Source organism: Aotus nancymaae, unplaced genomic scaffold, assembly GCF_030222135.1.
Source record: "Aotus nancymaae isolate 86718 unplaced genomic scaffold, 86718_ANA_hifiasm-v0.15.2.pri h1tg000040l, whole genome shotgun sequence".
Taxonomy (NCBI): domain Eukaryota; kingdom Metazoa; phylum Chordata; class Mammalia; order Primates; family Aotidae; genus Aotus; species Aotus nancymaae.
This window is the reverse complement of record NW_026988454.1, coordinates 42,232,751-42,245,124: the sequence shown is the minus strand read 5'-3', so window position 1 is coordinate 42,245,124 and position 12,374 is coordinate 42,232,751. Positions and strand designations below refer to the sequence as shown.

Below are 12,374 nucleotides of genomic sequence, written 5' to 3'. Positions count from 1 at the left end.
TGCTGCCCAGATTTCAGGAGGAAAAGGGATTTTTTTTCCTGAACATTTTCAGTAGGAGCTATTTGGAATGCTAAAGAGTTGATGAGAGACATTGAAGAAATGTGAATGTTACTGAACCGATTTGCTTAAAGTAAAGGGAAGACTGTCTATACCTCTGAAAAATGCTTTTCAAATGTTCAGGACCCTGAATTGGTTGCATCATGGCATCATTCCCTAACCCTCACCATAGCTTTGAAGTTGTGCAAGATTAGAGAAAAAGCCCAGGCCTGTCTGAGGAAGTCTTTCTTTCTATCTATCCCTTTATTAAAACATGCCTTGCAAAAAAAGCTACATTTTTTCCTGCTTTGTGTTCATAGAGAATATCTTTCATTGCCAAGGGAATTTTTTCCCTAAACTAGCTCTAAAAGATGACTCAGCACTTTATAAAATCAGTGAGCGTTTAAGGAATGACCTAAAATGGAATGTGACCCATCCAGTGAAGCTCAAGGCACGCCCAGTTGTGTTCATCTCACTCCATCAGGAGTTGAAGGAGATGAGAAACTGGTCCCAGAACCCTCAGCTATAGCTTGGGTGTCTCACAACTACTCAGCTAACCAAAGAAATAAGGGGAAAATCAGTTCTCTGCTCTATTTTTGATGGTGTGAGGAGAAGAAGGATGAGGAGGAGAAGAAGAGATTACATCTCATTTTAATTCAAAAGAGTGACTTTTTATTAATGAGTTTGAATTCAGAATAATTTATTACCCTGGATTTTTCTTATAAGAAGTGAGACTGTTTCCCTTTTTGCTTAGGGTGAAAATATAAGGCTGGGTGTTAAATTTGGAGGTTTATCTTTTTTTTTTTTTTTTTTTTTGAGACAGAGTCTCGCTCTTGTCACTGAGGCTGGAGTACAGTGGTGCTATCTCAGCTCACTGCGACTTCTGCCTCCCAGGTTCAAGTGATTTTCCTGCCTCAGCCTCCTGAGTAGCTGGGAATTACAGGCGCCCACCATCACACCTGGCTAATTTTTGTACTTTTAACAGAGATGGGGTTCTGCCATGTTGGCCAGGCTGGTCTCGAACTCCTGACCTCAGGTGATCAACCTGCCTTGGCCTCCCAATGGGGTTTATCTTTTGTCAGGTTTGACTTCGTTTTTCCAGTTCCTTGACATGTGAATTTGAATATGTGTGTGTGGTCAGGGATAGCGTTGGGAAATGAGGGTGGGATACAGGAAAAAGGATGATTTATTGGTTTAGATGGTCTGGTTATTTTTAGTTTGTCTATACCCATTTCTGCAATAGTTTTTATTTTTCCTCATACACTATGTGAGTTTGTTCACAGAAGGAAGTTTTGGAGTCTATCCATCAGGAATGTTAACTATTTTTTGTTTGTTTTTCTTTTTGCATAACTATTTGTTTAGTTGTTTTTCTTCACAAATTTGAGGCTGTTGTGTTCTTATGACTTTTTGGGTAGTTGTATGGTTTTGGCTTGCAGTGTTAGCCACAATGCATGTATTTTGTGTGTATTAAACAGTCCCTTTCAAGAGTAGCAAATAATGGTTTGAAATAGGAAGAATATCCCAAATGCTTTAATCTTATATTTGCAGTGTAGGAGATCAGAGGAGCTGAAGTGGTTTGTGATACATATTTTACATCTTTTCATTGAAAACAGAGCTGTTGTTTGTCTGCATGGTTTTGAGCATGGTCACTGAAATGCTAATACACAGCAGAAGCCATTGGTGTGTGTGTAAGACCATGTGACCTCAGGTCAGGAATAAAAGCTCGGGGCTGAGCAGCTCACTCTTTGGTTGGCAATCAAGTGGTCCCCCTGGAGTGAAGTTCTACACAGACCGTGGAGGAACCACAAGTTTCTGTAAGGAACCTAAGTTTCTGTATTTCTGGCTTTCATTTCAGAAAACCTGATGTCTTTTATACTTGTTCCCTTGACCTACTTCTAAAACAGTTTTTAAACAATTTCAACAATATTCATAGTCAAGTAGAGCTGTCTTTTATTGATATATTCTAAATACCATAAATTAAGATGGAGCTTGGAAAATATAACACAACTATGTCCTAATGACATGAAGAGACACCTTTCTCCTGCAAGTAGTCCCAGATATACATCAGTTTTCAACTTGTCAGGATGGTGGATAAGATTCTGCTGTGGGTGTCTTTAATTACCAAGTGGAACTAACATTCTAGTGTTACCTGCAATGTAATGAAAAGCCTGATTCATCTTGATCTTTTTCACTTTACTTATTGTTTTTCTGAGAAACTGTGGATTTAGCATTTGTTTTACTTGAGCATATAAAGGCATGAGCTCAAGCAGAACATTGATAGAATGAAAGCTAGACTCTGGATTAATGTAGTCTTTGAAGGAGCAAAATGCATTAACAAAAATGGAGTGATGGTTCCAGTAGAGCTGGTGTACTAATGTGTGCTGAGTGTTACTTCTCTATCACATGTTACTAGCTACCCTTGCTAATGACCATTACATTGGCTATAAGCCTTGGTTATTTTATCTTCAACACTTCAAGAAGAAACGTGTTTCCCTGGCTAGTTATCAGATTTAATTTATAGGCGTTTGAATAGTACAAATCTAAGGCCATGATGGCTAATTAAATTATTCAACAAATATTTACTGAACACCTGCTATAAACAGGGGAGCAGTGATACAAAGAATGGGGCATCTCACAATCTAGAGGAAGAAATCTAGAGAAAAAAAGACAATGAATTGTGCAATTAAAAGACAGCATAGTAAGTGCTGCGATATGAAGTCATTGAACTCTTTTTATGCTCCACAAAGTTTCGCAAATAATCTTTTGCTGTTCATTTGGTTTTTCAAGTAGATATTGTTCTGAGGAAGGAAAGAAAGCACAGAATTTACCTTAAGATATTTGGTCTACTACTAGTCAAATCAATCTCCCAGGAGATTTGTTAGTAGAAATTGTCATCTAAGAGGCTAATCACCATTGTGTAAACTGGTGGAATGCAATTTCTGGACCTAAGAAAACACAGGTGAAGGTTTGGAGTATGATAACTCTCAAATATGCAGCTGACTTGGTGACCCCAGCCTGAAAGTTTGACTGATCTTGTACAGTAATGATGGTAATGAAAGCTGGGTCTTGGTGGGGCGCAGTGGCTCATGCCTGTAATGCCAGCACTTTGGGAGGCTGAGGCGGGTGGATCACAAGGTCAAGAGATCGAGACCATCCTGGCTGGCCAACATGGTGAAACCCCATCTCTACTAAAAATACAAAAATTAGCTGGGCATGGTGGCGTATGCCTGTAGTCCCAGCTACTTGGGAGGCTGAGGCAGGAGAATCGCTTGAACCTGGGAGGCGGAAGTTGCAGTGAGCCGAGTTTGCACCGTTGCACTCCATCCTGGGTGGCAGAGTGAGACTTGGTCTCAAAAAAAAAAAAAAAGAAAGAAAGAAAGCTGGGTCTTAACGCAGGGACATTTTCTGTAGTTAGCCCAGTGAAATGATGTCCCAAATCACCAGCCACTCCCATGCCTCTGAGCAGTGTCACCTCAGGTGGTCCTTCCCATCACTCCAAATTTCCACAGCTTCCAGTGCCTTCAAGAGCATTCTGTATAGACACGCAAGCTAGGGATGGGACCAGGGAGGACTTAGGTAAAAGCAGCCAGTTCAGGCTCTCTGAGTTTCTTAACCATGGAGGTGAGTAGGAGTCCTGGTCAGGTCTTGGCCACAGAAATAATAATTTAAGTTTATGTATATACCTGAAACCTTTCATTGGTTTGAGCTCCTGGAAGACTGTCCACCCTTCAGGACCATTTGGTACTTGGTTAACTGTTGGGTACCATATACTTTCTACCATTTTTCCTATTTCATTGAATTTTGGTGACTTCAATAATACACGGTTAACCTGAGATTGTTATATCAATGGTATATTTTTCCTAGCAGTCAGAAGATGGCCACCTTATACATATGGATGAATGAGAAAGGGAAGGAGAGAGTTCCATATACTTGTGGATCTCTATATGTAGTAGCACGTCACTTCCACTTTTAACCCAAGTTAGATTTTGGACAGCCCACATCTTTCTTTTGAGACTAGCTTCAATTTTAATCAGTATCTAACTATTTGGATTGTCACCTAAGCAACTTTTTTTTTTTAAAAAGGGAAAAGATGTGTAATTTAATCTGCTACAACTTCAGAACTTTATTCTTCAAATAAAATTCTTGGTGAAAGGCATAAACTCCTTCTATAGTCAACTGATTAGCACATTCTCAGGCTGAGCATTACAGACATAATTTCTTTTTTTAGCCACTTTATTAAATGAAACCAAAGCTTCAGAAAACAGTACTATTAATAGTGGTGACTCATGTGTTCTTTATATTTTCAGAAGGACAATAAATGTTTATAGGACAGTGTCTGAAATATTTTCTTCATAAAGTGTTTATAATTATAGTAATAGGTAATATTTTGTGTCTTAGTACAATTTATAATGCAATTTGTAATGTATAGTATATAGTGGTAAGATATTTAGTAATGTGTATAATTTTATATGTATATACATATAAGATGAAAAAATATTTTAGATCAAATTAAAGCACAGATTGTGACATTCATTATTCTAGTGCTGTTGGCAATTTGGTAGGATTCTTAGAAAAGAAACAAAGGAAAAGGAGGTTTGTTTGTTTGTTTGTTTGAGACGGAGTCTCACTGTGTTGCCAGGCTGGAGTGCAGTGGCATGATCTCAGCTCACTGCAATCTCCGCCTTCTGGGTTCAAGCGATTCTCCTGCCTCAGCCTCCCAAGTAGCTGGGACTATAGGCACGTGCCAACATGCCCCGCTAATTTTTGTATTTTTAGTAGAGATGGGGTTTCACCATGTTGGCCAGGATGGTCTCAATCTCTTGACCTCATGATCCGCCTGCCTTGGCCTTCCAAAGTGCTAGGATTACAGGCATGAGTCACCAGGCCTGGCTAAAAAAAGAGGTTTTCTGGAGTGACAGATGGCACTAAAAGCTAGGACTGAATGGAACATGACTGAGGTGGCAGCCTGGCTGGCTTAGAGGCTTTGGTAGGGACATCACAGGCAGTCCAGGTGGAATCACCTGTGGAAGACTTTGAATGATTGTATAAGAATTTTCAAATCTAGGCCAGAAGCAATGGAGAATCCATCCACTGAATGTTTTTTGAACTGGATTTTGGCATGATGAAAGCAATGTGTTCAAAATATTGAATGTTGTGTAGACTGGGTGGTGGGGAAGGAGAATACAAGCAGGAAGATGAAATTTGGCTAAGACTGTAGTAGTCTGAGTGTGTGGTGATGAAAGCCTACATCACCATCATATAGCAATGAAAACTAAAGGGTTATTTTATTTTTCCTCATGTAGTCTGGGAGTTTGTTCAGAGAAGGAAGTTCCTGGAGTCGATGCATCAAGAACATTAACTATTTTTTTGTTATTGACAAACAGACATGACAGATATTATGAGAAGGGTATAAAGAAGACTTGATTTTGTTTTGCTTTTGTGTGGGATTTTTTTTTTTTTTTTTGTCTTAGGGGATTAATTCAACAAACATTGGTTGAGCAAGGCCTATTAGAAAGAGTCTGGGAGAGATAAGCCACCCTGGTTCCTTCCCAGTGGTCAAAGTGAGGAGACAGCAGCTATTAAAGCTCTAGGCCTAGGCCTTCAGTCAGCCCAGATTTTTTGATGGGTTCTTGGATGGGATAGGGAGACATTTCAGTTTCTGTCTAATTTCTTCATGCGCTATTGTGGTCAAGTCAAAATAGCATGAATTCTGTAACCTAACAGATTTGCATTAAAATCCCAAGTTCACCACTCATCAGCTATGTAAGTTTGGGCAATGTATTTAACTTTCTGAACCACCATTTCCTTTTTGGAAAATGAGAAAATACCACCTATGGAAGATGATTCTCCATAGATCTCTTGTGTTTCTACACACTTTGTAAGCAGAGACACTGATGGTCTTTTTTCTGGACTATCTGTTCAAATATGTTTATAGTGAACAACTTTGGAAGACAGAGACAGTGTCTCTTTCTAGAGCAGAAGTCGGTTTTGCTTCTTCCTCCAGAGCAAAGGGCCAGCAGATTTGCTTACTGCCTGTTAGAAAAGACTCAGATTCACTGAGCCTAGGGTTCTTCAGCTGAGATGCAAACCCATTGCGTGTGCAGTAGCCATCTAGGTCCCTTCATTTCGCCCTCCATGGGACTTGGTAGCAAGGGGAACCCCTGGAACATGATGTTCATGCTATTTGCTGTGCTATGAGTCTCTGATCTAGGAGTCTGGAAATTTCTGACAGCATCCATGACACTGTTGTTGACTAAGTCGTTAGCTTGCAAGTTAAGTAAAATCTCAGACCCTTTATAGTGCTTGATGCCACCTGCCTAATGTGTTTCTGGGGAAAACGAGGCAAGATATGATATGTAACACACATGGAGCATAGCATGTGGTTAAAAAGAAACATACATTTATTCTACTTCTTTCCTTAAGAGAGGAACTGAGCAGCTGCTTCGAGAAAGTTCCCACAGTGATAGCAGCAGTTATCCCCTTTTCAATATAGTTTCAGAGTCAGGGCACATCCTTTGTCTGAGTTTCAGGATACATTTTGGCATGAATCATAGAGAAGAACTCAACAAAGTTTAAGAACAGTAGATTATTATGCTGCTTAGTTGCAATTGAAGGTCTTGGGTCCCTCATTAATGTCTCTCAAGGCCAAGAAGTATCATTAGAGAGCAACAAAGAGCAGCCTGATAGCAATTCTTTATCTATGTTACTAGGATTCAGCTGGGGATAAGGAGGAATAAACATAGTCATCTAAGATGGTTTTCTAGGGTAGAGGAAAAAGGATTAGGATCTGGGGAAGAGGAGGGAAACTGCTGTCTGTCAGAGGATATCAGTCTGAAGGAGAAGATGCAAGCAACTGTTCCTCTAAGAAGGATGGATAGTTCCCAGAGAGGACTGGTGGAGGAGGGAGCATCACCCTTTCAGTCTCTTGACATCTGTTACCAACTAATGCCTTTTTTTGCACACTTTAGTATGACAGTCAGGTGGCTGATCCTGGGTCCCTATTTTTAGAGACATTGTCTTGTTGGTGGCTCTAGGCACACTTGCCCTTAGCTGTGGTCTGCCCTTATACCCTCATGCTAGGACATGTGGAGGTTCCAAGTGAACAAAACTGATTTTCTATCATTCAGTTGCTTACATTGTAGTAAGGGAGTTAAGACTCATAATCAAATAAACATAACACAGGAGAGAAAGTCACGAGTGCCTGAGAGTGGGCCAGGTGCTGAGAGAGTGCTGTGTGGTGACAGCACTCCCAGGGAGAGTCTGGGTCCTGAGCCCTCACACCAGTGAAGAGAGCCTTTCAGTCCCAAAAGCGGGAATGAGCCAGCAGGCCCAAGGTGCAGCTCAAAGCTGTAGAAGCCATGCAGAGCTGCTGAGGCAAGCAATGCTGAGCACTGTCTTCAGAGTCTCAAAATCTTTTTTCTCCACCATGTGCCTCTGACACAGCTTTATTTATTTCCGAGACACGGCCTTGTGTCTGGCAGCCCAACTTGTTTTAGATCCTTGACTTCAGGGTTAATCCCTAGTGCCTCCTATCATCAACTTGGAGACATATAACCCTTGGTTGCCATATGGCCATAAGACTCAAATGGAACCGTGGTTTCCATCTTGGCCTATGCTCTCAGAAGGCCCTAGCCATGAAGGGTCAGGAGGCACATTGAACTCAGCCTCAAACATTGGAGTAGAGAATGCCCATCTGGCATTTCTCAGGGCAGATGAAGAAAAATGTAGCTTAAAAACAAACCCACAGTCATGGGGTCTACGCCAAGCTTCAGGAGACTCCAGGAAACAAGTCCTGTATCCTCACTTCCAGGAAATTCCTGGTTGGTCACTCCAGGGATACTCACTATAGTCCCAGAAGGGTCTCCAGATCTTGTGGTTGAGCCAGCATCCCTGAACTTCTCTCTAGGCATGTAGAGAATGTTTCCAGGTAAACTACTGAAAGTTCACACCTTAATTACCGGACCTATCTTCAGAATCCAAATAGAGACCACAGACCAACAACTGGTAGCTACAGTCCCATCTGTCTCAGAGAATCCAAATGCCTTAACAGTGCCACGGTGTTGAAGTGTGCTGGGGGCACTGTGTGGCCTGTTCACTAGTGCCCCACACCTGGCCCTCTTCAGAGTGAAGGCAACTGGGCTCAGGGAAAGCAAAGAAGGAAATTGTCATATTGTTCAGGTATGGTTTAGACTCCTAGACCATTTACTGCAGACAAGATCTTAAAAACTCTGTACAGAGGACAAAGTGACCTCTGCAGGGTTAGAGAAAGCCTGATTGGGGCAACAAATAATTTATTGAATTTCTAATTAATTTAATTTGAGTTCATGGCAAGTCATTGAAGTCACAGAGATGAAACTTGGTAGAGAGTTCATAATGATCTCTCTTTCACCTGAATTCTATGATATTATTAGTCTCTGTTTAACTCAGAGCTCTTCTTTGAAAAAAAGAACATGACATTCAGACTAGTGCCAATGAAAAATGAGGCTTATTTTAAGGATCAAGAGAAAACTCAAGGAAGTTCAGGAGAAGTCAAATAATCAGGCCTCGGGCCAGGCCAAATTATAAATTCCGATGAGCTCAGAGACCTGCACAGTACTTAATAGATTCTTAAGAAATGCTTGTTGAATGAATAAATGAAAGAATGAACTTACAAATGACCTAAGAGAGCTCAGAGGAACAGTGAGGCCTACAATACCTCATTTAATCTTACTGCCTTAACTGTCCTGTGTCTCTTAGCTCAAAATCCTAAGAGAGGAATCCAGAGAACACCCCTGGGTCAGATGCCCATCTCAGTCCATTAAGCAGTAGCCAGAGGAGGTAATGCCAAATGAATACAGGGCTTCCTTCTAAGGATTGGACAGATTAAACTAGAATAAGAAGCTAAGCATGGGCCTGTGGGTTTATATTTCTCTAAGGCATTCATTTTGTATGTAATTGCAGACTACCATATACTGATGTTACTTAAGGTATATATATATGGGTGGCACCACAGTGAAATATTTTTGCTTCTTGAGGATAGAAAATAGCTTCTGTTTTTTCTTCTGTAGGGCTTCAATTTTATAAATAATTCTGATCAAGGAAGAATGTTACTCATTTATGACCAGATTGGGAGCTAATGTGCTAACTGATTATTATATGCCAGACACTATGCTGGGCATTTTGCAAAACTGTAATCACTCACAATTTATTCTTGTGGGTAGGCATTATTATTCCCATTTTCAGTTGAAAAGACTGACATTTCAACTATCACAGTTACAAAGTTGAAAAGGGTTGGAGCTGGAATTCTTCCTGAGATTGGTTTGTTCCCAAAAGTTATACCCTTTCCAATATCACTATACTGTCTTGCAACACCTGATGGATCATTAAGTAAAATCTCGGGATGAATTCTGCAGGACAGAGCCGGGTCTCTTCCATGAGTCATTAGTCAGGTAAAGACATGTAAGCCACATAACTAGGCAAGTATGTAGTTTTGGAGTGGACACTGGTTTGGGCAAACTAGCTCTAAATAAATTATGGGATCAGTTGGGAACTTTTGATATGGTCAGGTTTTAGATGAGATGAGAAAGGTAAAAGGAGAAGGTTTTTTGAAAACAAAATCAAGTTACAAAATACTGTGATCTCTTTTTAGATATATGGATCTATCAATCAATCATATAATATATATGTTAAAGATGTAAAATGCCCATTGTTTTATATGTCACTAAGAAAGAAAAAATGCTGTTAATTAATGGCAAGACATAATTGATTATGAAAGCCATCCTGATTTCATTTATCTTATTTATTTATTTATTTATTTGAGACAGAGTTTCACTCTTGTTGCCCAGGCTAGAGTGCAATGGCACAATCTCGTCTTACCACAACCTCTGCCTCCCAGGTTAAAGCAATTCTCCTGCCTCAGCCTCCCAAATAGCTGGGATTACAGGCATGCGCCACTATGCCCGGATAATTTTGTATTTTGAGTAGAGACAGGGTTTCTCCATGTTGGTCAGGCTGGTCTCGAACTCCCGACCTCAGGTGATCCGCCCACCTCGGCCTCCCAAAGTGCTGGGATTACAGGTGTGAGCCATCGCACCTGGCTTGCCATCTTGATTTAAAAGATGTTAAATGTGAGGAAAAAAAATCTGTGTGCTGCAATATGTAGGAAGAGATCCAGAGAAATGTGCATGGGTGTTGCAGTGGTGATCTCTGAGAGGTAAGAGTTTTCCCTGCTCCACTCTCATCCACTCTCAAAGGTTCGGTAGGTGATCCCCAGGCCAGGAGAACCACTTTTAAACTGTTTCAGCATGTCACGCATTAGAGTTCACATATTAGATTTCAAGCATTGCCTTTAGGATGTGGGGATATACATCTCCTGTGGTGTTGATCTTGGCATTTGAAGCCTCTGCCAAAACGTCAGGGCAACAGGAAAAAAACACACTTAAAGACCTTTCTACTACACACCTGATTCAATCATAGGTGAGATATAAGTTGTTAGCAAATGAAGGAAAAGCATGCTGTTTAATGTTGGAAGTTCTTAAGAAATAATATCTAGGTTAATGTGGTAAGTTTAGTAAATTCATAGAAAGTACGATTCTAAAAAATAAACTTGTTTTATATCTTTAATTTCCACCTAGAATTGTCTTATGTTAGATTTTTTGTGCACTTAAAGATAATCATAAATCCAACAGTAATACGATGAGCTCAATAATTTTTCCCTTGGGGAATAAATGTAGATAGTTTGAAGTTTTATGTTAAGGAATGTGTGAGGTTATTTTTACCAAACATCATGAAGAAAATATAATTAATCATAAACATAACAGTCTTAAATATATTATTTAAAACATGGAAAATTTTCATGTAAGCTACTTTATTGCATTCCTTCTTTTATTAAGTCCTAGGGTAATTTTGTATTCTTTTTGAAAGTGTATGCTTTTCTCCCTTTGCTTGGTTACACAGTTGAATTTATTTAATTATCTAATGCAGTGCAAGATTATTTTACTATTTAAAAGCAATTCTGTAACTTTTACATATTTGCCAACAACGCAGGATATGGCCACTGATGCAAAATCATGGTTTGTAATCATTTTAGCTCCCAGCCCTCCATATTGTTCCATCACCTGCTCCACAGGAGTGCTTGCCGGCATGCGCTGTAAGTGTGTGGATGCCAATGAGTGACTTCATTGCAAGGTTGAAGGAGGCACTTTAAAGCTCATCTCTTGATTCATACTTGCCAACATTTTGCCTACATCCTTCAAATGATTTAAGACAGGGAAGGGCCGCATAGGCTTTGGAGCTAGATTAGCTTAAGTTAAAGCCCAGCAACTTGGGACTGAGCCCCAGGTCCCATGAATGCAGGTCTTCATCCGCAAGGCTGGGAGCAAAGCACTGTGACCATTTTGACCTCTCAGCTGGAGCTGGTTCAATTCGTGTTGTTGTTTAGCTCTGCATGGGCGACTTAAATGGAGTCATCACTGGCTAATTGTAGGTATAGTGAAAATAGGCACGTGGTCACATTTGACAAATATTTTAAGGCCTACTTTTCCACAGACCTCACCTGGCCAACGGTGAAGTGCAATTACTGCATTATAATCAGATCTATGATTATTTGTTATCTTTATTAAAACAATTCCATATATTTTATTGCATGTGAAAGAGTAAAATGGCTGTCTTTAAGTGCCAAATACTCCAGTAGCGAGGGGCAACATTTATTGACTCTACAGCTTGGTATATGTATATGTGCTCAATTTTTTTAACCTATACTTGGTGTGGGTATGAGCACCGAGGCTTTGAGTAGTGGGAAAAAATATTAGGCCTAGTCCATTCCAATGCAATTGTTTTAAAAACCTCTTTAAATATTACTCATTTCCCCAGTAAAGTTATCCGCTAGTTCAGATTTCTCCTTTTTCAGATCCCTTTTCCTTTGTCCTAGCTAAGGAGGCATCTGGCATGTCTGGTGTGTGGAAGCCTGAAGGACCATGCAGTGCCTTGTATTCTGCTTGTATGGCTCTTCAGGAAGCTGGGAATGTGATGGTCTCTGGTCCTGAAGTGTTTTGCAGATACTACTCGTGATCTTGTCTCCCTCAGCTGAGGGTTCAGTAGCCCCTCAGAGCTGATTCAGCTTTGTCTTGGCTCTCACTGGTGGGAGATTCTTTCTACTTCCTCCATCTGTCCTCTGGTAACCCCAGCCCCTGATGCAGGGACACCAACCTCTTGCTGAGGCGGCAAATTTCTCCCTAAGTACTGTGAGAAGTTCTGAATCCTATCCGTGGTTAACTGACTGCAAAAGAGAGAGTTGGAGAATTAAATAACCAGGGGCCTCTCTGCCCAACATCCCTGGACCTGCCAAGTTTACAGCCTTG

At 40.4% G+C, this 12,374-nt stretch overlaps 1 protein-coding gene across 6 annotated transcripts in view; it reads left to right on the top strand.

Moving 5' to 3' along the window:
- TPD52L1 (TPD52 like 1) overlaps window positions 1-12,374 on the top strand; it is a 106,654-nt gene that overhangs the window by 45,983 nt on the left and 48,297 nt on the right. The window contains exon 1 of one of the 6 annotated variants that reach the window (XM_012475714.3): window positions 1,802-1,850. The exons of the other annotated variants lie outside the window; for them this stretch is intronic. The gene's annotated coding sequence lies outside the window, so the exon portion shown is untranslated. Of the gene's footprint in view, window positions 1-1,801; window positions 1,851-12,374 lie in introns of those variants that run through there. 6 annotated transcript variants of the gene reach the window in all.